This window comes from Aotus nancymaae, unplaced genomic scaffold (assembly GCF_030222135.1).
Source record: "Aotus nancymaae isolate 86718 unplaced genomic scaffold, 86718_ANA_hifiasm-v0.15.2.pri h1tg000019l, whole genome shotgun sequence".
Taxonomy (NCBI): domain Eukaryota; kingdom Metazoa; phylum Chordata; class Mammalia; order Primates; family Aotidae; genus Aotus; species Aotus nancymaae.
Window position 1 is genome coordinate 48,697,002 of NW_026988431.1, and position 26,326 is coordinate 48,723,327.

Sequence of the window (26,326 nt, forward strand, 5' to 3'; positions counted from 1 at the left end):
GGCTGAACTTACTGGTGTAACTAGAGCTGGGCACAGGCCTCAGCAAGGTAAACTAGCAGTGCCTGCTCCTACGTAAGACTTGCTCCACCACAGACACAGAGAAACACAATGCTAGCTAGAGCAAGAACTTGAAAAGCAGAGATCTGAGTTGTTGAATTAAATTCCTCCAAAAGCTGATGTGCATAACCCTGAACAAGGCCTCCTTTGTTCACAGGATTTGGCTAAAGCAACTTTTCAGAATTCCAGCCTGTTTCTGTTCACAGAATAAAGCCAGGCAAAACTAAGTAAGACTGGCATGAAGTAAAACCTCACGGGTGGGAAATAATTTGTCATCTGTCCTCCTAAAACAACCTAGAATTTTGTAAACGTAACCCAGGATGAAATCAGCCACTTAGTGAAAAAATATATATTATCAGAGTATTGTCTATTCATTAATGGAACAATCGGTGAAGGCTCCTGAAGCTTTTCGAGTTTCTCCTTGGCTCCCTATGGCCCAACCTTAACCCACCCCACCAGGGATCTTACCTAATTCCCACCTAACCTGCCTTTTCCCTGGCTCCATGCTGGACTCCCCACTTCCACTTGCCTCATACCCACCTGGCTAATCTGGCTGCTTATCCTACTCCCGAAGGCTGAGGGAATATTACTACTGTATGGAACTGACTATAAAATACAACAGAATAGGTCAAGCATGGTGGCTCATGCTTGTAATCCCAGCACTTGAGGGGCCAAAGCGGGCAGATCGCCTGAGGACAGGAGTTCGAGACCAGTCTGGCTAACATGGTGAAACCCTGTTTCTACTAAAAATACAAACGATTAGCTGAGCATGGTGGCACGTGGCCTGTAATCCCAGCTACTTGGGAAGCTGAGGCAGGAGAATCACTCAAACCTGAGAGCAGAGGTTGCAATGAGCCAAGATTGTGCCATTGCACTATAGCTTGGGCAAAAAGAGCGAAACTCCATCTCAAAAAAAAAAAGTAAAGAAAAATACAACAGAATACAGCTAATTGTGAAAACAACCCAACCTCTGCCCTCTCCCCAGCCAATACTATATGCCACAAAAGTTTCTTCTTTAAAAAGTATTTTTAGTTATACAAATAATGCAGTTATATATGTTCATCACTTTTTTTAAACTCAATGCTGAAATTCATCAATTTTTTTAAATCAAAGTCCCCTCCCCTCTTCTCTCATTTCATGTCCCTCTCCTGGAATGACCACTTTTGTTGGGTATGTATTCTCATTCTTTTCTTGTGTATTTACATGTATATACAGGCATGTAATTTTGAAGACATATATTTTTAACAAGAATATCTTTTTCCAAGAATTGAAAATAATTTTCAATAACAACAGTAGTAATTTCCTATAAAAACTATATTTTATGTTAGAAATGTTCTTATGCCCTAAGTGCATGCAAAAATAAAAATAATAATAAAAAAAGTTCTAATTTACATGGAATTAAAGAGAACCCTGTTTGTATTCATGCTCATCTTTTCTTACTGACTTGATCTTATGGTTTCATGGGTCACTCTTTATTTTGCGCTCTCTGCTCATTCTCAGCCCAAAAGAAAAGGCAGTGGAATCTGAAAAACACAAATTGTACTTAAAAAAACAAAGACACAAGATTTGGGGTAATTTGTTACACAGCAACAGATAATATAACATATAATACATATAATATCCTCTCAAAGGATGATCACGCAATCAGAGTTCAGACCTTCAACTCTGTCCAGACAGAAGCACAAACCCACAGACATGTATAAAATATTGATACTTGGGCACTAGCTCACATCAGTGGCCCAAGCTTTCCAGTTTCCAGATCTTTTTGCTTTTCTTTAAGAGCTGGGTAAAATGCCACTGCCTTCATGAAATGCCCCCAGGAATCTCTCCCTCCAGTTTACCTAAAATTCTTTCATGCACTTAACTCTCATAATCCTGTTTCCCAGTTATTGAGAACCTACTATGGCATCAGGAACTGTGATAAGGCTTTATATCCGTGAGTCTCAACCTTGACTACACATTAGAATCACCTGAGAAGCTTAAGACTCCTGACTCCCAAGCTACACCCAGGCCAATTACATCAGAATCTCTAGGAGTAGGATTCCAGCATCATCAGGAGACTGAAGAAAAGATGCTCTCCCTCTGGCCTTCAGATTTAGAGATAATGGAGGTGGAGATAATAAACAGAGTTAGTAGGCCTGGGGCAAGGGAAGAGAGCTGAGTGATAAGTCTCATTTTAGCTTCCACCAGATTCAGAAGAGCCAAGGCCTAGGGCTCACTAAAGAGAATCAAGTGAAAGGAGACAAACTTTGCATGGTGTAGCCAGAAGGAAACCGAGGCCCAGAAGGGATGTGTGGCTTGCAAGATAGCACCGCTAGCTGTCAGATGATAAACTGTGGGAAACCCAGCCTCAGCAGTTCCAAAGCAAGTTGAGTGTTTCACACCTCCGTTCGTGTGAACACAGAAGGTAAAAACAACTACTAACGTATACCACATTCATTAATTTTTTAGACAATTTATATTACATTAAAGATGTACTTCCCCTGCATCTTGTACCCAATTTGAAGTTGTTTGGTTAATATTCAGGCAAGCATAGTTTTAAATTGATCACCTTTTTTTTCTTTTCAACTTTTTTTTTAGACTTACAAACTACTCCACCTTCTAAGAGGTCTGGGTAATATAACATGTTACCCATTCAGAACTCTATAAGCATTTACATCTTATAAATAGAATGTGCAGATTTATGCTCTTTTTTAAACATACAGATTAATTATGGTATCATACAAAATAGTCTCAGTGCCCTAAAATCTGCTATGCTCTGCATCTTCCCTCCCTTCCCGCTAAACCCTGATAAGCACTGATATTTTTTTTACTGTCTCTACAGTTTTGCCTTTTCCAGAATGTCCTGTGGTTGGAAACATACAGTACATAGCCTTCTCCAATTGGCTTCTTTCATGTGGTAATATGCATTTAATGTTCTATGTCTTTTCATGGCTTGAGAGCTCATTTCATCTTAACACTAAATAGTATTCCATTGTCTGGATGTACCACAGGTCATTTATCCACTGAGCTACTGATGAACATCTTAGTTGTTTCCAAATTTTGAAACTTATAAATACAAGTGCTGTAAACATCCATGTGCAATTTTGTGTGTGTGTGGATATAAGTTTTCAACTCATTTGGGTAATACTGAGGGTGACTGCTGGACTGTGTGTTAAGAGTATGTTTAGTTTGTAAGAAACAGTCAAGCTATCTTCTAAAGTAGAAGATATTTTGTACCACTTTGCATTGCTGACAGCAATAAATGACAGTTCCTGTTGCTCTGCATCTTTGCCAGCATTTGGTGTTACAAGTGTTCTGGATTTTGGCCTTTCTAATAGCTATGTAGTGGTACTCATTGCTGTTTTAATTTTCATTTTACTAATGACCTATGACATGAAGCATCTTTTCATATACTTGTTTGCCACTAGTATATCTTCTTTGATGAGGTGTCATTCATTCATCCATTCATCCATTCATTCACTCATTTATTTTGAGACAGGGTCTCACTCTGATGCCCAGGCTGAAGTACAGTGGCATAATCAAGGCTCAGCTGCAGCCTCGACCTCCAGGGCTCAAGCAATCCTCCCATCTCAGCCTCCTGAGTAGCTAGGGCCACCGGCATCTACCACCATGTCTAATTTTTTAATTTTCTGCAGAGACAGGATCCCATTATGTTGCTCAGGCTGGTCTCAAATTTCTGGGTTCAAGGGATCCTCCTGCCTTGGCCTCCAGTGCTGGGATTATAGGCATGAAGCACTGCACCCAGCCTAAGTTTTAAGAGTTTTTAAAAAATATATTTTGGACAAGAGTCCTTTATCAGATACATCTCTTGCAAATATCTTCTCCCATACTGTGACTTGTCACTAACAGTGTCTTTCACAGAACAAAACTTTTTAATTTTAATAAAGTCCAGCTTATCAATGAAAAAAATTAGATTCTGAATCCTTACAATGATTCACAAAATAACTGACAGTGAATAAGAAACACCATCTAAGTAAATAACTGATCATTATTAAAACTAGTTTTACAGCCAGGTGCGGTGGCTCATGCCTATAATCCCAGTACTTTGGGAGGCTGAGATGAGTGGATCAGTTGACGTCAGGAGTTTAATTTAAGACCAGCCTGGTCAACATGGTGAAACCCCGTCTCTACTAAAAACACAAAAATTAGCCAGCTGTGGTGGCATGCATCTGTAATCCTAGCTACTTAGGAGCCTGAGGCAGGAGAATGGCTTGAACCCAGGAGGCAGAGGTTGCAGTGAGCTGAGATCGCGCCACTACACTCCAGGCTAGGCAACAGAGCAAAAAACTGTCTCCAAAAAAAAAAAAACAACTAGTTTTAAAATATGCCTCCATATTTAGAAGCTTGAAACTTGAAAAGCACAGAAAAACTCAAAAAGTGTTCAATGTGATATTATTTATCCCCTAGAGACAATGACCATGGACACTGTCTTTTTTTAACACAAACTAGATATTATAAGTCTACTTCTTTTGCTGAATAATCTAATATGTTGCAACCCTCTAGGTATATCAACAAATATACTTTTACAGAACATAAATGTGATCTGAAAAAGAAATTGTAATGAACTTTACTCAAAGACACCAAACACAAAAAATCTTAATGCAAAAATAATAAATAAAAGCCATGTAAGCATGTAGAGGACTCATGCAGCAAATGAACTTAAAAAAAAAGCTTAAAAGTTAAAATGCTCCTAAGCTTATTTTATAATAAGTAATCTTTATAATCGTGTAAAATCAGGTAAAAATCATGTAAAATTTCTTTATTTCTGACATTATTAGTTGTAATTAACATGACCAAAATTGCCAATACCAAACAAGTCAGAAAACTGGCAATAGGACACCACCAACAAAGAATATTAGAAATTCAAGGATGGCACTTTTAACTAAGAAAAGTAGCAAGTACTTTGAGTAATTCTCTTTTGTCAATACTTCTTCTTTTTTGAGACAGAGTTTCACTCTTGCCCAGGCTGGAGTGCAGTAGTGTGATCTTGGCTCACCACAACCTCTGCCTCCCCGTTTCAAGCAATTCTCCTGCCTTGGCCTCTCAAGTAGCTGGAATTACAGGCATGTGCCACCACACCCAGCTAATTTTGTATTTTTAGTAGAGACAGGTTTCCCCATGTTGGTCAGGCTGGTCTCAAACCCCTGACCTCAGGTGATCCGCCCACCTCGGCCTCCCAAAGTGCTGGGATTACAGGTGCGAGCCACCATGCCCGGCCGTCAATACTTGTAAAACTTGACAATGAAGAAAAAAACTCTTCCCACCCATACCCACTTACAAGAATTAAAGGTGCCTTTAAGAAAGCTCCACCATAGTGAACATCTGCTGATTTTTCCCTCTTCTAGAAAGAGAACCCCAGTTTTCCTCTGGGAAACTCCTTCTTCCACTCTCTGTTCAAAAGATTCAGGTGCTGTCAGCTTCATCCCGATTCAGGTAGACATGTGTCTTAGGCAGGCAAATCAGAGAATTGCATCCACTAGGCCACAGTATAGGAGACCCACATGGCCTGTTTCAGATTACTGAAAGTCAGGCACAGATTTCTGTTTGAACTATTGGGGAAAAAAAAAAAAAAAACCACTTCCTTTTCAGTATTACTGATCTAAGCCTCAATACCTAAAGCTCCTGGCCACCATCTTATCAATATAAGGGAAAAATTTCTGGATATTGGATCCAACCCAGAGAAACAGAAAAAAACCAAGTCCTGGTAATATCATTTGCCACACCTAAAGCTAGATTTATTTTTGCACCTTTTAGTTACATAGCCAGTACATTTCCTTTTTTTTTTTTTTTGTATTTAGTTTTGTGTAAGCCACATTGAGTGGGTTTTTCTGTCACTTGCACCTAGAGTCCTGACTGATTAATATGTCAGCATAGCAAAATGTAAAGAAGACCCATCTGGCCATCATGAACTCTCTATTCTGATTTCAGTTCTAACAACTGACTTACAGGAGACCTTGGGCAAGTTTTCAACAAGTCCTCTCTGAGTTCAAAAACATGACTCAGTATTTTCCTTCTTGGCCTTTTTCTAGGGTTATGATGCATTCAAGTCCTTTGTCCTGGCTGAAAAGGATTCCCCCATACTACTTGAAGGTATCTTTAAGCAAAGCAAAACACAAAACCTTTTCTTCAGCTTTAGAATTCCTTTAGCTATTTTCAAATGTCAGGCAAATCTGTATTTTAACCTGAGTTTTATGAAACACTACAGATTTGTTCAAGCCACTTGATGGGCTTAAAAGACAAGTTATCCCAGTTCATTTATGGAAATCAGAATTATAATAATACTGTGCTAAAAAAAGAAAAAGGAAAATCTTTAAAAGATAACTTTAATTAGCCAGGCGAAGTAGCGGGCACCTGCTTCGCCTGGCTAATTAATCCAAGCTACTTGAGAGGCTGAGGCAGGAAAATTGCTTGAACCCAGGAGACGGAGGCTGCAGTGAGCTGAGGTCACACAATTGCACGCCAGCCTGGGCCCTGACTGCTGTCTCTACCTCGTTCTCTGTACTATGACTATCACCACCAGAGCCCAATCTCCACCGGTAACTTTATCCATAAAAACCAATACACCCTTTACATTCCTTATTAATAATACATTATTTGTAAATCATGTCATGACTTACACAATTTTCCATTTACATCTTGTCTTAAAAAAAGAAAAAGTCTCTTACAATAGCCCTATGAGTTCCACATTATTAATAAGACTAATTGGAAACAGCAGGTTGCAAACCCACATCTCCTGACTCCAAATCCACTGTCCCCAGTCCAGAGCTACACTCCACATCCAGCACCATTTCCTCCCTGACATTCTGCTTCCCTATAAAAAGAACCTAGAGTTGTATTACTCATGACAGACAAGACTCTAATTCTTCGCACATCCACCATTCAACCCAACTCTACTATGAACCAAGAAGAGACAGGAGGAGACAACTAAATGAAACATTACTTATTCAAAAAATGCATACCTTGTCCCTCCAGCAGGAGCCTCTGCAGTGTATAGAATAAAGATGATCAGAGCAAAGTGTCAGTCCTTTGGGTATAAGATGGTGCTTTGAAATGAAATTTGAGTGAGCTACTAGGACCAAGTTCAGAAACACCAAGTTTGCTTGCCACATATGGTAAAAAAACTATCTGAGAGATGTGTGTGTTCTCCAATTTGCTAGCAGCATTTGGAGAATGTTGAAATGGGAAGAAGGATATGGCCAGAAATTAAAACGTAATGCACACACCTGCCTCCTTGTTGGAAAAGGAATGACTAGTTCATGGGATGTAGTAAGTTACCAAGGGACAATGGACAAACACCTGACAGGAAGTCAAAAATCCAGAGCTGTTAGCACTAAAATCTCCTTTGACGTGATTAAAAAAAAAAAAAAAAAAAAAATCCAGAGCTGCGCCCAGTGCTGCCTCTAATACTGTGTTTCAGGGTCAATCTCTTCACAACCCTGTGCTTCAGCTGCCTCATCTAAGGAACAAAAAAAAGGGCTAGGCACAGTGGCTCGCTCACACCTGTAATCCCAGAACTTTGGGCGATCAGCTGAGGCGGGCGGATCATCTGAGGTCAGTGTTCGAGACCAGCCTGATCAATATGGTGAAAACCTGTCTCTACTAAAAATACAAAATTAGCCAGGCATGATGGCATATGCTTGTAATCCCAGCTACTTGAGAGGCTGAGGCAGGAGAATCCCTGGAACCCAGGAGGTAGAGGTTGCAGTGGGCCGAGATCGCACCATTGCCCTCCAGCCTGGGCAACAAGAGTGAAACTCCACCTCAAAAAAATTAAAAAAAAGAGAGTGGCAGTGAATGAGATGCTCTTCAAAGCATTTCCAATTTTAATACTCAATATTCCATTAATAAGAATGATGGAAAACTCCTTCCTAAAATCCCAATCCATTCATCTGTGATTATAAATTAAAATAACCCTGAGAAGCCACAAAATGAACTCTCAGGTATCAGTTGTATAGCATTTTACTTTATAGAGGAGTGCTCATTTCCTTCTCCTTAAGCCTTGCTGAGAGGTAAAGGCAAAGTTAACAAGCTCTGACAGTAATATTCATAAAACGGCAAGCACTTAGAAACAGGAAGGCATAGCAAAACAGGTCTCAAAACTATATCCTGTACTTCGGCCTCTGACACAACATACGTTTGGGAATTTTGCACCCAAGTATCCCTAAAAGTTGGGAATTCAAACTAAATCCAGTTAAAAACTATGATTTCAAACAAAGTTGCTCCTTTCTCATTTCTCCATTAATTTTAAGACAAAGTAAGAGAATTACACAGGGAAAGGATGGGGTGGGAGGAGCCAGGGCTCTTCTCCGGCCCAACCCCAGACTGACAGCTTCTAAAGCAGTTCAGAAGCCTGCCTCAGGCCCAGAGGGCTCCCATGTCAACCGCCACCAGGCAGATGGCCTCCCCCACCATAGGCCCCTCCCCTACTTCCCGCAGGTTTCTAAGCACCACCAAACTGGTTGTTAAAGGCCTCTGCAAACAGCCTAATTCCACAGCCTAGCCCCCTCCCAGCTATGTACACAAAGGGAATGAAATAAAAGGGTACTTTGTTCATTTTTTAAGGCTCACAGGAGACACCACTAAATCCCAAGTTCCTGGTGTGTTTTCTTTTCTCTAATGCAATCAGGAGCTGAAACTGCTCTGAGCTAGTTAAGCAATGAGGCGCAATCGACCCTCCAAAGACACCATGATGCTGCATTTGAAAGGTCTGGTTTAGAGTATGTAATATGTATCCAAAAGCTTTTCCCTTTTTAATACATTACTGGTCTTGAATTGCTCATGTTTTATGATTTTTACATGTAGGTTCCCAAGTAAGGTTGGCCTATAATTTCCATTTCTCATATTGCTCTCAAAAGGTTTTTGCATCGAAGTTATCATAGCTTTACAAAATGAGTTTCTATTTCCTGGAATAATTAGGTGGAACTTGCTAGTAAAACCAGTTGAGCCTGAACTTTCCTTTAAGAAGAAATATTTGACTACTGATTTATAAATTATAGCATTATTCAGGCTTTCTATTTTTTCTAAGTCAGTTTTGGTAAGTTACATTTGTCTAGATATTTATTCATTTTCTCCAAGTTTTCAAATGTACATAATATTATCATTTTAATATCTACAATATCTGTTTTCTGATTCCTAATACGGCTTATTTGTGCCTCTCTTATTTTTAAATCAATCTCACCAGATATTTGTCAACATTACTAGTTTTTACAGTAACCTCCATTGAATAACATGGAATTATTACTATAATTTTCTTCCATCTGCTTTTTTTTTTTTAGACAGAGTCTCACTCTGTCACCCAAGGTGGAGTGCAATGGCACAATCACAGCTCACCACAACCTCTACTACCCAGGCTCAAGTAATTGACCCACCTCAGCCTTCCGAGTAGCTGGGACCACAGGCATGCACCACCACACCCATCTAATTTTTGTAATTTTTGTAGAGACAGGATTTCGTCAGGTTGCCCAGGCTGGTCTGGAACTCCTGAGCTCAAGCAGTTTGCCCATGTCAGCCTCCCAAAGTGCTGTGATTACAGGAATGAGCCACCACACCCGGCCTCTTTTTATTATTATTTTTTTAAGAGACAAGAGTAGCATTCTGTTGTCCAGGCTGGAGTGCAGTGGCATGATCATGGCTCATTGCAGCCTCGACCTCCTAGGATTAAGGGATCCTTGTGCCTCAGCCTTCCAAGTAGCTAGAACTACAGACATACACCACCATGCCCAGCTAATTTTTTGTGGAAACGGGGTCTCACTGTGTTGCCCAGGCTAGTCTGGAATGCCCGGCCTAAGCGATCCTCCCATCTCAGCTTCCCAAACTGCTAGGATTACAGGCATGAGCCACTGCATTTAGCCTTCCATTTTGTTTTCTTTCGGTCTAAACTGCTTCTTTTTCTAACCTTGTAATTTCGACATTTGACTGTTTTCAGGTTTTCATCTTTTCTAATATAAGTATTTAAGGTTAAGCATGTGTTAGCTACTTCCCCAATCCCCAAGTTTCGAATCATAGTATTTTTGTTATTCAGTTAAAAATATTTTCTGAATTCTATTACAGCTTCTTTTTAACCCCAAGTTTATTTTGAAACCCATGTCTACAATTATTCACGGTAATCTTTTGGTTATAGTTTCTAGTTTAATTCCACCATGGTCAGAGATTTAGATTGAGGTCACTTTTCATAAATGTTCTATGTGTGTTGGAAAAGAATGTGTATTCTAAAGTTAGAAAGTGTGATCTTCATGTCTATCAGCTCAAACTTATTAGTTACTTTGTTCAAATCTTGTGTATTAGGCCATTCTTGCACTGGCATAAATACTGAGACTGGGTAATTTACAAGAAAAGAGGTTTGATTAGCTCATGGTTCTGCAGGCTGTACAGGAAGTATGGCACCGGCATCTGCTTCTGGGGAGGTCCCAGGAAGCTTTTACTAATGGTGGATGGTAAAGTGGGAGCAGGCATCTCACATGGCAGGGGCAAGAGTAAGAGAGTGTGGTGGGGTGGGGGGGTGCCACACTTTGCAACAACCAGATCTCACAAGAACTCACTATCGTGAGGATAGCACAAAGCATGGCAGCACCATGTTATCCTTCCCCATGACCCAAACACCCCCCCACCAGGTCCCACCTCCAACACTGCAAATTACAATTGAACATAAGATTTGGCCGGGACATGTATTCAAACTATATCATTCTGCCCTTGGCCCCCAAATCTCATGTCCTCCTTATATTGCAAAATATAATCATGTCTTCCCAACAGTCTTCCAAAGTCTTAACTCATTCCAGCATCAACTCAGTCAAAAGTCCCAAGTCCAAAGTCTCATCAGAAAATGAGTTCCTTCCACCTGTGAGCCTATAAAATTGAAACAAGTTCTTTACTTCCAAGATACAGGAGCAGTACCGGCATTAAGAAAACATTCTTGGCCGGGCACGGTGGCTCACACCTGTAATTCCAGCACTTTGGGAGGCCAAGGCAGGTAGATCACGAGGTCAGGAGTTTGAGACCAGCCTGGCCAACATAGTGAAATCCCGTCTCTACTGAAAATACAAAAAATTAGCCAGGCATGGTGGCAGGCACCTGTAATCCCAGCTATTCAGGAGGCTGAGGCAGGAGAATCGCTTGAACCCAGGGGGCAGAGGTTGCAGTGAGCTGAGATCGCACCATTGCACTCCAGCCCAGGAGACAGTGCGAGACTCTGTCTCAAAAAAAGAAAGAAAGAAAGAAAACATTCTGTTCCAAAAGGGCAGAAATTGGCCAAAAGAAAGGGGCTACTGCAGGCCCCATGCAAGCTCGAAACCCCCCAGGACAGTCATCAAATCTTAAAGCTCCAAAATAATCTCCTTTGGCTCCATGACCCACATTCAGGGAACACTGGTGCAACAAGTGGGCTCCCAAGACCTTGGGCAGCACTGCCCCTATGGCTTTGCAGTGTTCAGACTCCACAGATGCTGTTACAGGTTGCTGGAAGCATGTGGCTTTTCCTGGAACAGTGTACAAGCCTCCTGTGGCTCTACCATTCTGAGGTCTGGAAGACAGTTGGCCCCCTTCCCACAGTACCACTATGCAGTGACCTGGTGGGGACACTGTGGGGACTCCATCCCCACATTTTCCTTCCATATTGCCCTAGTAGAGGTTCTCTGTGAGAGCTTTCTCTCTGCAGCAGGCTTCTGCCTGGGCATCCAGACTTTCTTGTAAATCCTCTGATATCTAGGTGGAGACTACCAAGCCTCATTCACTCTTGCACTCTGCACACCTGCAGGCTTAACGCCACATGGAAGCCACCAAAGCTTACGGCCATTCTTGCAGGAGTAAGGTGGTGTTGCATTGTGGTTTTTGATTTGCATTTTCCTGATCATTAGTGACACTGGGCCTTTTTTCATATGTTTGTTGGCCATATGTATATCTTATTTTGAGAATTGTCTATTTATGTCCTTAGCCCACTTTTTGAAGGGATTGTTTGTTTTTTTCTTGATAATTTATTTGAGTTCCTTGTAGATTCTGGATATTAGTCCTTCATCAGAGATACAGATTGTGAAGATTTTCTTCCACTCTTGTCAGTTGTTTATTCTGCTGATTATTTCTTTTGCTGTGCAGAAGCTCTTTAGCTTAAGTCTCATCTATTTATATTTTTTTTTGTTGTGTTTGCTTTTGGGTTCTTGGTCATGAAGTCTTTGCCTAAGCCAATGTCTAGAAGGGTTTTTCCAATGTGATCTTCTAAAATTTGTATGGTTTCAGGACTTAGATATAAATATTTGATCCATCTTCAGTTGATTTTTTATATAAGGTGAGAGAGGAGCATCCAGTTTCATTCTTCTACATGTGGTTTGCCAATTATTCCAGCACCATTTGTTGAATAGGGTGTCCTTTCCTCACTTTGTTTTTGTTTGTTTTGTGAAGATCAGTTGGCTGTAAGTATTTGGGCTTTCTTTTTAGATTCGCTATTCTGTTCTATTGGTCTATGTGCCTATTTTTATGGCACATGCTGTTTTAGTGACCATGGCCTTATAGTATAGTTTGAAGTCAGGTAATGGGATGCCTCCAGATTTGTTCTTTTTCCTAAGTCTTTATTTGGCTATGTGGGGTCTTTTATGGTTTCATGTAAGTTTTAGTATTGTTTTTTCTAGTTCTCAGAATGACGGTGGTATGTTGATGGGAATTGCATTGAATCAGTAGATTGGTTTTGGCAGTATGGTCATTTTTACAATATTGATTCTACTCATCCATGAGCATGGAATGTGTTTCCATTTGTTTGTATTTTCTATAATTTCTTTCAGCAGTGTTTTGTCATTTTCCTTGTATAGGTCCTTCACTTCCTTAGTTAGGTATATTCCTAAGTTTGTTTTTTTTTTCTTCAGCTATTGTAAAAGGGGTTGAGTTCTTGATTTGATTCTCAGCTTGGTTGCTGTTCATGTATAGCAGAGCTACTGATTGTATACATTAATTTTGTATCCTGAAATTTTGCTGAATTTATCAGTTATAGGAGCTTTTTGATGTGTATTTAGGATCTTCTAGGTATACGATCATATCATCGGCAAACCACAGTTAAAATTCCTCTTTACCAACATGGATACCCTTTATTTCTTTCTCTTGTCTAACTGCTCTGGCTAGGATTTCTAGTACTATGTTGAATAGAAGTAGTAAAAGTGGGCCAGGTGCAGCGGCTCACACCTGTAACCCCAGCACTTTGGAAGGCCAAGGTGGGTGGATCACCCGAGGTCAGGAGTTCCAAAACAGCCTGGCCAACATGATGAAACTCTCTAAAAATACAAATTATTTTTACTAAAAATACAAAACTTAGCTGGACATACTGACATGACCCTGTAATCCCAGCTACTCGGAGGCTGAGGCAGGAGAATCGCTTGAACCTGGGAGACAGAGGTGCATTGAGCCAAGATCGCAGCACTGCACTCCAGCCTGGGCAAAAGAGTGAGTCTCTGTCTCAAAAAAAAAGTAAGAAGTCATGAGAGTGGGCATCTTTGTCTTGTTCCAGTTCTCCGGAGGAAGGTTTTTGACTTTTCTCCATTCAGGATAATGTTGGCTGTGGGTTTGTCATAGATGTATTTTATTACCTTAAAGTATGTCCCTTCTATGGCAACTTTGCTGAGGGTTTTAATCATAAAAGAATGCTGGATTTTGTCAAATGCTTTTTCTGAGTCTATTGAGATAATCATATGATTTTTGTTTTTAATTCTGTTTATGTGGTGTATCACATTTATTTATTTGCACATGTAAAACCATCCCTGCATTCCTGGTATGAAACTCACTTGATCATGGTGGATTATTTTTTTGATATGTTGTTGGATTCTGTTAGCTAGTATTTTGTTGAGGATTTTTGCATCTATGTTCATCAAGGATATTGGTTTGTAGTTTTCTTCTTTTGGTATGTCTTTTCCTGGTTTGTGCATTAGTTTGATACTGGCTTCACAGAATGATTTAGGAAGGATTCCCTCTATCTTTTGGAATAGCGTCAATAGCATTGGTGCCATTCTTCTTTGAATGTCTGACAGAATGCAGCCATGAATCCATCTGGTCCTGGACTTTTTTTATTGGTTTTCGTTTTTGTTTTTGTTTTTGTTTTGAAACACAGTTTTGCTCTATTGTCCAGGCTGGAGTGCAATGGCATGATCTTGGCTCACTGAAACCTCCACCTCCCAGGTTCAAGCGATTCTCCTGCCTCGGCCTCCTGAGTAGCTGGGTTTACAGGTGTGTGCCACCATGCCCAGCTAATTTTTGTATTTTTAGTAGAGATGGGATTTCACCATGTTGGTCAGGCTGGTCTTGAACTCCTGACCTCGTGATCTGCCTGCCTCCACCTTCCAAAGTGCTGGGATTACAGGCGTGAGCCACTGGGCCCAAACTTGGTAATTTTTTTACTACCATTTCAATCTTGCTGTATTTTATTAGTCTATTCAGAGTATGTACTTCTTCCTGACTTAATCTAGGAGGATTGTGTATTTCCAGAAATTTATCCATCTCCCCTAGGTTTTCTAGTTTATGCACATAAAGATGTTCATAGCAGCCTTAAATGCTATTTTGTATTTCTGTGGTATAAGTTGTAATATCTCCCATTTCATCTCTAATTGAGCTTATTTGGATTATGTCTCTTCTTTTCTTGGTTAATCTCACTAATGGTTTATTAATTTTCTTTTCAAAGAACCAGCTTTTTGTTTCATTTACCTTTTGTATTGTTTTTTGTTTTGTTTTGTTTCAATTTCGTTTAGTTCTGCTCTGATCTTCATTATTGCTTTTCTTCTGTTGGGTTTGGGTTTGGTTTGTTCTTGCTTCTCTAGTTTCTTGAGGTATGACCTTAGATTGTCTATTTGTGCTCTTTCAGACTTTTTGATTTAGGTATTTAATGGTATGAACTTTCTTCTTAGCACTGCCTTTATTGTATCCCAAAGGTTTTAATGGATTGTGTCAATATTATCATTCAGTTCAAATAATTTTTAAATTTTCATCTTGATTTCATTGTTGACCTAGCAATCATTCAGGAGCAGGTTATTTAATTTCCATGTATTTGCACGTTTTGAGGGTTGATTTTGGAGTTGACATCCAATTTTATTCCACTGTGATCTGAGAGACTACTTGCTGTAATTTCAATTTTCTTAAATTTGTTGAGACTTATTTTGTGGCCTATCATATGGTTTATCTTAAAGAATGTTCCATGTGCTGAGTATAGGTCTGCAGTTATTGGGAAGAATATTCTGTAAATATCTGTTAAGTCTATTTGTTCTAGGGTATGGTTTAAGTCCATTTTGTTGTTGTTGTTGACTTTCTGTCTTGATGACCTGTCTAGTGCTGTCAGTGAAGTATTAAAGTCCTCCACTATTATTGTGTTGCTGTCTGTCTCATTTCTTACATCTAGTAGTAATTGTTTTATAAATTTAGGAGCTCCAATGGTAGGTGCATATATATTTAGAATTGTGACATCTCCCTGTTGGACTAATTATTTTATCATTTTATGATGTCCCTCTTTGCCTTTTTTAACTGCTGTTGCTTTAAAGTTTGTTTTATTTGATATAAGAATGACTACTCTTGCTTGCTTTTGGTGTCCATTTACATGGAATATCTTTTTCCACTCCTTTACCTTAAGTTTATGTGAGTCCTTATGTGTTACATGAATCTCTTGAAAGCAGCAGATAGTTGGTTGGTGAATTCTTATCCCTTCTGCCATTCTGCATCTTTTAAGTGGAGGATTTAGGCCATTACATTCAATGTTAGTATTAAGATGTGAGGTACTACTCTATTCATCACAGTATTTGTTGCCTGAATACCTTGGGGTTTTTTTAATTATTATTATTATTGTGTAATTGTTACATATGTCCTATGAGATTTATGCTTTAAGGACGTTCTATTTTCCTGTATTTCAAGGATTTGTTTCAAGATTTAGAGCTCCTTTTAGCAGTTCTTGTTGTTCTGCCTTGCTAGTGGTGAATTTTCTCAGCATTTGCTTGTCTGAAGAAGACTGTATTTTTCCCTTATTATGAACCTTAGTTTTGTTGGATACAAAATTCTTGCCTGATAATTGTTTTGTTTAAGGAGGCTAAAGGTAGGACCCCAATCCCTGCTAGCTTATAGGGTTTCCACTAAGAAATCTGCTGTTAATCTGATAGGCTTTCCTTTATAGGCTACCTGAAAATGCATATAAGTTTTTTACCTTTCTGATAAGTTGAGACTTTTTAACCAATTGACCCTATCTCTAAAATTACTTTTTGCGATTTAGAGTCTATTTTGTCTTAGGTCAAAACTGCCAGCTTCTTTTGGTTTTCATTCACCTATTTCCCTTTTTTATTATTTCACTTTTAAACGTTCTGTATCCTTATATTTTGGACACTTTTTTTTTTTTTGAAACAGAGTCTCACTCTGTTGCCCAGGCTGGAGTGTGATGGTGCAATCTTGGCTCACTGCAACTTCCATCTCCCAGGTTGAAGCAATTCTCCTTCCTCATCCTCCAGAGTAGCTGGGATTACAGATGCATGCCCAGCTAATTTTTGTATTTTTTTTTTTTGGAGACGGAGTTTCGCTCTTGTTACCCAGGCTGGAGTGCAATGGCGCGATCTCGGCTCACTGCAACCTCCACCTCCTGGGTTCAGGCAATTCTCCTGCCTCAGCCTCCTGAGTAGCTGGGATTACAGGCATGCGCCACCATGCCCAGCTAATTTTTTGTATTTTTAGTAGAGACGGGGTTTCACCATGTTGACCAGGATGGTCTCGATCTCTTGACCTCGTGATCCACCCGCCTCGGCCTCCCAAAGTGCTGGGATTACAGATTTTTGTATTTTTAGTAGAGATGGGGTTTCACTATGTTGGCCAGGCTGGTCTCAACCCTTCTGTTATAAGTGGCATATAGCTGAATTCTTCATCTGCTCTAACAATCTTTGGTTCCTTTAGATTACGATTAGTGATACAATGGAATTTATTTCAACACCATATTTTGTGCTTGCTATTTGTCTTGCCTATTCTCAATTTTTTTCTCAGTTCCCTTGATTTCCTTGAGATTATTTTATTTTTCTCCATTAGCTAGGAAGTTATTCATTCTTTTCCTAATTTTTAGCAGTTGCCCTAGAAATCTTAACATACATACTTTGCTTATAAAAGACCCAATAATCATTATCTCTAATCTCTTCCCAAAGTATACAAGAATTTTAGAGCATATTAACTACTTTTGCTCTCCAACTTATGTTACTAGTTCCCACTGAATATATCATTATTATTTCATATAGTCAATACGTGTTTTAACTTAAACTTTCTTTGCTTTTCATTATTTCTTGTTTGTTGTTTGGTTTTTTTTGTTTTTGTTTTGCTTTTTTGAGATGGAGTTTTGCTCTTGTTGCCCAGGCTGGTGTGCAATGACACGATCTCAGCTCACTGCAACCTCCGTCTCCCAGGTTCAAGCAATTCTCCTGCCTCAGCCTCCCCAGTAGCTGGTATTACAGGCACCACCACCACACCCAGCTAATTTTTTGTATTTTTAGTAGAGATGGGATTTCACTATGTTGGCCAGGCTGGTCTCGAACTCCTGACCTCAGGCAATCCACCCACCTCAGCCTCCCAAAGTGCTGAGACTATAGGTATGAGGCATGAGCCACCACACATCCGGCCCATTACCTCTTGTTTTGGTTTGGTTTTTTTGTTTTGTTTTTGAGACAGAGTCTTGCTCTATCGCCAGGCATCAGGCTGGAGTGCAGTTGTGCCATCTTGACTCACTGCCACCTCCGCCTCCCAGGTGCAAGCAATTCTCCTGCCTCAGCCTCCCAAGTAGCTGGGACTACAGGCACACACCACCATTCCCAGCTAATTTTTGTATTTTTTAATAGAGACAGGGTTTCACTATGTTGGCCAGGACAGTCTCGATCTCTTGACCTCGTCATCTGACCACCTCAGCCTCCTAAAGTGCTGGGATTACAGGCGTGAGCCACCATGCTTGGCCTATCTCTTATTTTTAAGATCCCTTATCTGGGAATTATTTTCTTCTACCTGAAGTGTACTCATTTAGTGAGGATCTACTGGAACAAATTCCCTAGGTTTTTGTAAATCTGGAAAGTCTTTATTGTGTCCTGGTTTTTTAAAGATTTTTTTTAATGAAAATAGAATCCTAGGCTGACAGTTAATTTCCCATAGTATATGAAAGATAATATTCTACTGTCTTCTGGCTTCTGTTGCTACATTGTCAAGATAATTTGTCATGTCTTTGAAGATAAGCTTAAGATCCTCTCTTTATCTTTTGTGTTCTGCAGTTTAATTATATTTTGTCTATGTGTAGATTTCTTTTTCCTTATTCTGACTGGAATTCATATGACTTCACCAATATGTCAAGTGATGCTTTTTATTGATCCTTGAAAATTCTCAGCCATTATCTCTTTTAATGTTGCTTTTTCCAATTTTCTTTCTTCTTGTTCTGTAACTATAATTCAATTTTTTTTCAGATTCTTTTGACTAATTTTCTGTGCAGCTTGGATTTACCTATTCATAAATTCATTCACTGACTTATTTTTAATTACTACCTTTTTGAGACAGAGTCTCACTCTGTCACCCAGGCTGGAGTGCAGTGGTGCAATCTTGGCTCACTGCAACCTCTGCCACCAGATTCAAGATATTCTCCTGCCTCAGCCTTCTGAGTAGCTGGGATTACAGGTGTGCATCACCACACCCAGCTAATTTTTGTATTTTTAGTAGAGACGGGGTTTCACCATGTTAGTCAGTGTAGGGGACCAGCCCTACAGCACCCGTGGGTACCTCATGTTTGGTGGCAACAAAGGAATGAGAAAAAGACGGAGTAAGAGAGATAATGGGACCAGGGGGCCATCACTCATTACTTTGGAGGAGAAAATGAAGGCCCTGAGCTCTGATTATCCACACTATTTATTGGTTACAATCACTTTGATCTATAGGGTAGGGGTGGAGTGATGGTGGAATCAGAGAGCCAGAAGCGAATCAGTGAGCTGGAACTGGTGTGTCATCCTAAGGATTGATAACAGTGGCAGTTTGGGAGTTTCACAAAACAAAAACATGTGGTTACCTTTAGCTTATTATCTATGTACAGCTGATGGAACATGGGCCTTACAAGGAGCCTACAAGTCTGGTTATGTCACAGTGCTACAAAGGAGTTTTATGTCCTTGAGCACAAGGTTTAAAGTAATAGAGCCTAGGTCACCCTGCACCGGAACATGAGGCATGAAGAGGCCTTCCTCCTCAGAGGCCCCCTGCGGCCTTCCGCAGTTTGTTGTTCCTTGTCTATGTATTACTCATAACCAATTTAGGTAGGCACTCTGTAAGTCCTTTCTCCTTAGCCACTTTTCCCAACAGGTCAGGCTGGTCTCAAACTCCTGATCTTGTGATCCGCCTGCTTTGGACTCCCAAAGTGCTGGGATTACAGGTGTGAGCCACCACACCTGGCCACATTTTTATTTTTTCAAGTTGTATTTGGTTCTTTTTAAAATGAGGTTGGAAAAATAAAAATTAAATGAGCTTGGTTAGTCCTTATAGTTTCTTATCTTCAGCTCATATCTTGTGTTTAGGGAGGTTTTTTGTTCTGTTTTTGGTTTTGCAGAGATGCTCATTTGCCTTTTAATTTCATTGGCAGAAATTCTCTGTAGTCTGAGATAAAAAAATAGATTTCACCAAAAAGGAAAAAAATTGCATTCTGCTCAGTACCAGCAACACTTCCAATGTATGAAATCCTTTTTTTTCGTTTTTTTTTTTTTTTTTTTTTGAGACGGAGTCTCACTCTGTTGTCCAGGCTGGAGTGCAGTGGTGCAATTTCAGCTCACTGCAACCTCCACCTCCCGGGCTCAAGTGATTCTCCTGCCTCAGCCTCTCATATAGCTGAAATTACAGGCATGTACCACCACGCCCAGCTAATTTTTGTATTTTTAGTAGAGACAGGGTTTCACCACGTAGGCCAGACTGGTTTCAAACTCCTGACCTCAAGTGATCCATCCGCCTTGGCCAAAGTGTTGGGATCACAGACAAGAGCCACTGTGCCTGGCCCAATGTATGAAATCTTTAAACCAAGTCTTCACCTTGAGGTTTTCCTGACTACATAGGTATTGTGAATTCCAGATGCATACCTGTATTAGAGCTGGTTTGGAATCACATATTCTCAGGACCAAGTAATCAGGCATCTGCTCAGCACCAGTGATAGGTGATCTTCCTTACAGTCTTCTTAGATCGGAAAGAAAATAAGGTGATTTTGTTTTTGTTTTTTTCTTATTTATACTTACATTGAAGGAGAAGCCTTTTGAAATCCCAGCTTTATAACCAAAGGGCCTCATCTCAGATGTCTCGCCCTGTCTCATGTCCCTTATGCCTTCTGGCAATGAAAATTGAAATTCAAGTTAACCCGGTTTGGCAAAAGTCCTCAAGGCAAACCCAGCTTCAGTGATCAACTGACCCTCTTCACTGAGCTTTGGCCATGAGTATTCATTACTTTCTTACTGGTTCATTGCATTTAAGAAAATGATTTTTATATTTTACCCAGAATTTTAAAATGATTTCAGTAGGGGAGGGTGTTGCTAGAAAGAGAGCTGAACCCTGATAATTCACATTGAAAGCCACAGGTCCATGCAGTTTGATAGCCAAATCAGGACCTCATCTAGCCCAAAAATATATTAACTCAGGGCCTGCCACTTTGTAATAACTGCTGATATTTTTTCACACTTCCTATGGCCAAGTATCATGGTAAGCATTTTGTAAGTATTATTTTATTTAATCCTTTCAACTATCCAAAGGACTACGTTATTATCCCTAGTTTACTAATAAAGAAACTGAAGCACAGAAAGGTTAAGTAATTACCTAATGTCCCACAGCTATCAAGCGACATCACTAGGATTTGAACTCAAAAAATCTAACTCTAAAAATTCCTTCTTGACCAGGCATGGTGGCAAATGCCTGTAATCCCAGCTACTCAGGAAGCTGAGGCAGAACAATCACTTGAACCTCGGAGGCAGAGGCTGCGGTGAGCCGAGATGCGCCATTGCACTCCGGCCTGGGCAACAAGAGCAAGATTCTGTCTCAAAAAAAAAAAATTCCTTCTTAAGATCTGTGCAGTTTTGCTTCCTAACAAATAATGAATAAAACAGAGGGGGAGAGAGAGAGAAAGATGAGACAGAGCCTTGTTCAGTATGACAGAGCCCGTAGTAGATTTTCCAACCTTCAGTCCTTTCCACCTCCCTATGTCCATTTATATATATACATATATATACACATATATATATACGTTTATATATATATATATATATCTCCCTTCATTTTAAAAGTGGGAACACTGTACTGATTGGAAATTAAGACCATATTAAAAAAACATCTAAAGGAATGAATGTTTGATTGGTAATTAGATTTCAACTCTCAGTGGCCATCAGTCTGGAACTCTAGCCCAATATAAACATATTTGATTGCATCTGAAGATGTTTCTTGACATACAAACAGCAGATTTATTTTATGATTCTTATTTAATCAACTTACGTGTAGGTCTAACATCAAAAATTCCTTGACTTATGCTAATTGTCTCTAAACCAGTGATTTCCACACTTTTTAAATAGCAGAAATGGATTTCAGAACACGTCTGCTCACAATTCCTTCACACATAAGGATGTTCAAAATTCAGTCTAAGAAAGGGCATCCCCCAAAGGGCAGATCTCCCAGTCTCCCCCATTCATCTTATTCTCTTCTGTCTTCTTCCCCACCCACCAGTGAGTGAATGGAGCTTATAGCATGGAATGTGTCCAATTCTCATCTTTGCCTGCCCTCCTTATCCCTTCTACCCAGCAATAAGGAATGTAGCTCCTTGTGCCGCCAATTCAAACTCCAAACATTGTCTCTCCTCCTTTCAACCACACAGCAGGGAAAGTGGGGAATCTGTGCCCAAAAATGCAGAAAAGAGTTCCTGGAGAGTGGGATGTTCAAAGGATCAGTAGGTTTAAAAGAAGGAGAAGAGTATGGGAGGGTTGCGTGGGAAGACATTTTAGTAGGGAGAAACAGTAGATGCTTAAATCTCTGTTACTGATTCTAAAAGGAAATTACCAAAGAATATTATTAATATGCTAGCTAAATATAATGTGATATAATAAGGAAATTAGGCCAGGCACAGTGGCTCATACCTGTAATTCCAACTCTTTAGGAGGTTAAGATGGGTGATGGCTTGAGCCCAGGACTTCAAGACCAACCTAAGCAACATGATGAAACCCTGTCTACTAAAAATTCGAATATTATCCAGGCAAGGTGGTACACACCTGTAATCCCAGCTACTCAGGAGGCTGGAGTGGGAAGATCACTTGAGCTCGAGAGGCAGAGGTTGCAGGGAGCAAGAGATCATGCCACTGCACTCCAGCCTGGGTGACACAGCAAGACTCCATCTCAGAAAAAAAAAAAGAAAGAATGCTTAAACATAAATTATTCAGAATATAAGTCATGAGAATGGCCTCTCTTTAGAAGGATAATAGTGATAATAAAAATTTTAGTTTTATAAAGATTTTAACCTAATGGTGGTAAATTTAAGAATTAAAGTTTTATTTCTCTAAAGGGAGCAGAGATAGGTTCTCAATCCTCTAACAGGTCAATAGAGAGCCTCTATTATATGAAGATATAAGGATATCAGAAATTATAAGACAGGAATTCAAAAGGTCCTCAAAAAATAGAGAAAGAGATAAGATATTAAACCTGATTTGTTCACAAGAATCCTCACACTCAAAAGAGCATCAAAATAATTAGGTTTATTTTTTTTTTCTTTTTTGAGACAGTCTCACTCTGTAACCCAGGCTGGAGTACAGTGGGGCAATCTTGGCTCACTACAATCTGTGTCTCCTGGGTTCAAGCGATTCTCGTGCCTCAGCCTCCCGAGTAGCTAGGACTACAGTGCCTACCACCATGCTTGACTAATTTTTGTATTTTCAGTAGAGACAGGGTTTTACCGTGTTGGCCAGGCTGATCTCGAACTCCTGACCTCAAGTGATCCACTCACCTCAGCCTCCTAAAGTGCTGGGATTACAGGCATGTGCCACCGTGCCCAGCTGCAACCTAATTGTTGATTAATCTGATTAATTTATAGTATATCCATATAGTGGGAAATATGCAGCCATTAAATAAATAAAGAAAAGCAAGATTGCAAAATTAGTAACTTCACAAGAGCTAAGGAAACCAGGTAAGAGATCATGAGATCATAGCACCTAAGTGTAGCACAGAAATAAGAAACCACATTGAAAAGGGTAGGAAGGACAGTTTTACATTACCAAGGTCACGCATGCTTTAACTACAGGCAGCATAGTGTGGAGAGATACCCTCTGCTTGGGGAAAGAAGACGGAAATGAATACTGGACATTGCCTCAGACCCTAATGCCAGGACCAACCCAGTAAAATCCAGAACCAAGAGGGCCTGCACAATTCCAGACTCCAGACTGGTAACCATGGACTGATCCTCAAGGCCTGCCCTGGCACCATGCCAGATCCCACAGCCCTAGGCTTCAGACCTGCCTGGTGGACTTTTTCTCCAGGTTTGCTCCATTGCCAGGTTTACCTCAGAGGCCACAGATTCCAGACTAGCCCAGTGGCACCAGGATATGGATATGCTTCAGTCCCAGGCCAGCCTCTGCAGACTTAGGCTGTAGGCCAACCCTAAGCCATGCCAGTCCCCATGGACTTAGGCTCCAGGCCCATCCCAGTGGATCTAGGTACCAGACTCATCACAGTGGCTGGCTAGCACCTGCAGACTCAGGCTCAAGGCCAACCCCAGTACCAGGTCTGTCTCTGTGGACCCAAGCTCAAGTCCAGTTCCCATAGACAGCAAACTCCAAGCCCACCTTTATGCACCTAGGCAGCAGGCTCACCCTCATGGACCCAATTAACAGGTCCACCCCAGTGGATCCAAGCTCTGGCTCAACCCTAAAGATTCAGATGCAAGGTCTGCCCACCTACTGACCCAGGCATCAAGCCAGCCTACCCACAAACCCCAACAACAAGCCCACTCACACAGCACACCAGATGACCGGCCCAGAATCTCTGTAAGGGCTGACTGATAAAAGGCTTTCCCACACAAAGTCAGTCTCCAAAGACTGGAATAAATCCCTACTTCTTCAAAAGCACAGGCACCAACCCACAGCCACAGCATCAAGAATAGTCAGGGCAGCCAGGCACTATGGTTCATCTCTGTAATCCTAGCACTTTAGAAAGCCAAGGCAGGCATAAAACAGGAGTTCGAGACCAGCCTGGGCAACATGACAAAACCCCAACTCTACATAAAATACAAAATTACCGAAGTGTGGCAGCACATGCCTAATATTCCCAGCAATGTGGAGGGCTGGAGTAGGAGGATCACTTGATCACTTGAGGTTAAGGCTACAGTGAGCCAAAACTGTGCCACTGCATGCTATCTAGCCTGATGACAAAGAGAGACCCTGTCTCAAAAAAAAAAAAAAAAAAAAAAAGTCAGGGAAACATGACACCTCTAATTGAACAAAATAAAACACAAGTAAGAAACTCTAAAAAAAAAAAAGGATGTATGAACTGCCTGACAAAGAATACATTATAATTGTTTATAGGAACCTCAACAAACTTCAAAAAAATACAGAGATAATTCAAAAAAATCAGGAAAACAATAAATGACCAAAATAAAGAAATTAATGGAAATATTAAAATTATTTTAAAAGTCAAATTCTACAGCTGAAGAACACAGTGAGCCAAATTAAAAAATGTTAAGTGTCAATAGCAGAATTGATCAAGAAGAAGAAAGTATCTGTGAACTTGAAGACAGGTTATTTGAAAATATACAGATCCACAGTTAATATTATACATAATGATAAAAATTTAAACACTTTTTCTTTAAGATTAGAAACAAGATAGGGAGGCCCATGCTCATCACTTCTATTCAACATAGTACTAGAAGTTCTAGCCAAAATAATCAGGCAAGAGACAGAAATAAAGGGTACCCAAATGGAAAGGAAGAAGTTAAATTTTCCCTGTTTGTGGATGACATGTTATATATAGAAAACCCTAAACACTGTGCCAGATACTATTAGAACTAATAAATGAATTCAGTAAAGTTGCAGGATACAAAATCAACATTAAAAAATCAGTTGTGGCTGAGCGCGGTGGCTTATACCTATAATCCTAGCACTTTGGGAGGCCAAGGCAGGCAGATCACCTGAGGTTCTGAGTTTGAGACCAGCCTGGCCAAAATAATAAAACCCTGTCTCCACTAAAAATACAAACGTTAGCTGGGCATGGTAGAGTTAGCTACTCAGGAGGCTGAAGCAGGAGAATCACTTGAATTCAGGAGGCAGAGGTTGCAGTGACCCAAAACTATGCCACTGCACTCCAGCCTGGGTAACAGAGCGAGACTCTATCTCAAAAAAAAAAAAAAAAAACGTTTTGTTTCTAAACACTATGAACAAATTCTCTGGAGAAAAAAATCAAGAAAACAATCCCATTAACAATAGCTACAAAAAAAATAAAAATACTTAGGAATAAATTCAACCAAGGAGGTGAAAAACTTGTGTACTGAAAACCACAAAACACTGAATAAAGACAACACAAATGGAAAGATATCCTGTGTTCATAAATTGGAAGGATTAATATTATTAAAATGTCCATCTTACTTAAAGCAATCTACATATTCAATGTAATTTATATCAAAATTCCAATGACAGTTTTCACAGAAATAGAAAAAAAAAACACCCTAAAATGCATATGGAACCACAAAAGATCCTGAATAGATAAAGCAATCTTGAACAAACAGAACAAAGCTAGAGGCATCATGCTACCTGATTTCAAAATATACCACACAAAGCCATAGTATTCAGAACAGCATGGTCCCAGCATAAAAACAGACACATTGACGGCCCAGAAATAAACCTACACACTTATGGTCAATTGATCTTCTGCAAAGGTGCCATGAACAGACAATGGGGAAAGAAATAGTCTCTTCAATAAATAGGTTAGGGAAAACTGGATATCCACATGCAGAAGAAAAAGATTAGACCCTTATCTTCCACCACATACAAAAGTCAACTCAAAATGGATTAAAGACTTAAATGTAAAACCTGAAACTGTAAAACTACTGGAAGAAAACAGGAGAAAAGCTCCATGACATTGGTCTGAGCAATGATTTTTTTGGATATGACCCCAAAAGCACAACCAACAAAAACAAAAACAAATAAGATTACGTCAAACTAAAAAAGATAATGAATAAAGAGACAACCTGCAGAATGGGAGAAAATATTTGCAAACCACACATCTGATAAGGGATTAATATTCAAAATGCATAAGGAACTCAAAAAACTCAACA

The 26,326-nt window shown here is 39.9% G+C and overlaps 1 protein-coding gene across 1 annotated transcript in view; it reads right to left on the reverse strand.

Annotated features, from left to right (window-relative positions):
• PLCH1 (phospholipase C eta 1) overlaps positions 1–26,326 on the reverse strand; it is a 231,552-nt gene that overhangs the window by 200,835 nt on the left and 4,391 nt on the right. The gene's annotated exons all lie outside the window — the stretch shown is intronic.